Here is a 428-nt window from a genome sequence, read left to right as displayed (position 1 = left end):
ATGAACAAAACCATATTTATTTATTTTATGGTTTTGTTTATTTATGTTGTTCTTTGCTGACCGCACCCCCCGACAAACTTCTCCAATCATTAATCTATGGTCAACTATCTACACCTCCTTATACATTTTAATTTCTTTTTCTTTCTTTAGCTTTTTATCGTTGTTTAAATTTGTTTAATTTTTTCATTATTTCAATTCTAAAAATTTTCTCCCTTTTTTTTCCATCACAAATAAAAATAAATTTAATTCAAAAGTATAAAAATTATACAAACATTTCAAATATAGTAAAAAATATATACATATATAAAACAACATGGTCGTGTCGTCCCCACTTACAATCAATTAATATTAAAAAAAAACAACACTCTAACACATGCATACAACGATTAAAATAAAACAAATGGTTTGTTATATGGTGTGGTGTTTTA

At 24.8% G+C, this 428-nt stretch overlaps 1 protein-coding gene across 1 annotated transcript in view; it reads left to right on the top strand.

Annotated features, from left to right (window-relative positions):
* The window catches only part of Nulp1 (Nuclear localized protein 1), a 26039-nt gene that overhangs the window by 13114 nt on the left and 12497 nt on the right, over nt 1–428 (top strand). The gene's annotated exons all lie outside the window — the stretch shown is intronic.

Source organism: Halyomorpha halys, unplaced genomic scaffold (genome assembly GCF_000696795.3).
Source record: "Halyomorpha halys isolate HHAL.00 unplaced genomic scaffold, Hhal_1.1 Scaffold1522.1, whole genome shotgun sequence".
In the NCBI taxonomy this organism is placed as follows: Eukaryota; Metazoa; Arthropoda; class Insecta; order Hemiptera; family Pentatomidae; genus Halyomorpha; species Halyomorpha halys.
Note: the sequence above shows the minus strand (reverse complement) of the source record. Positions and strands in the feature narration are given on the sequence as shown.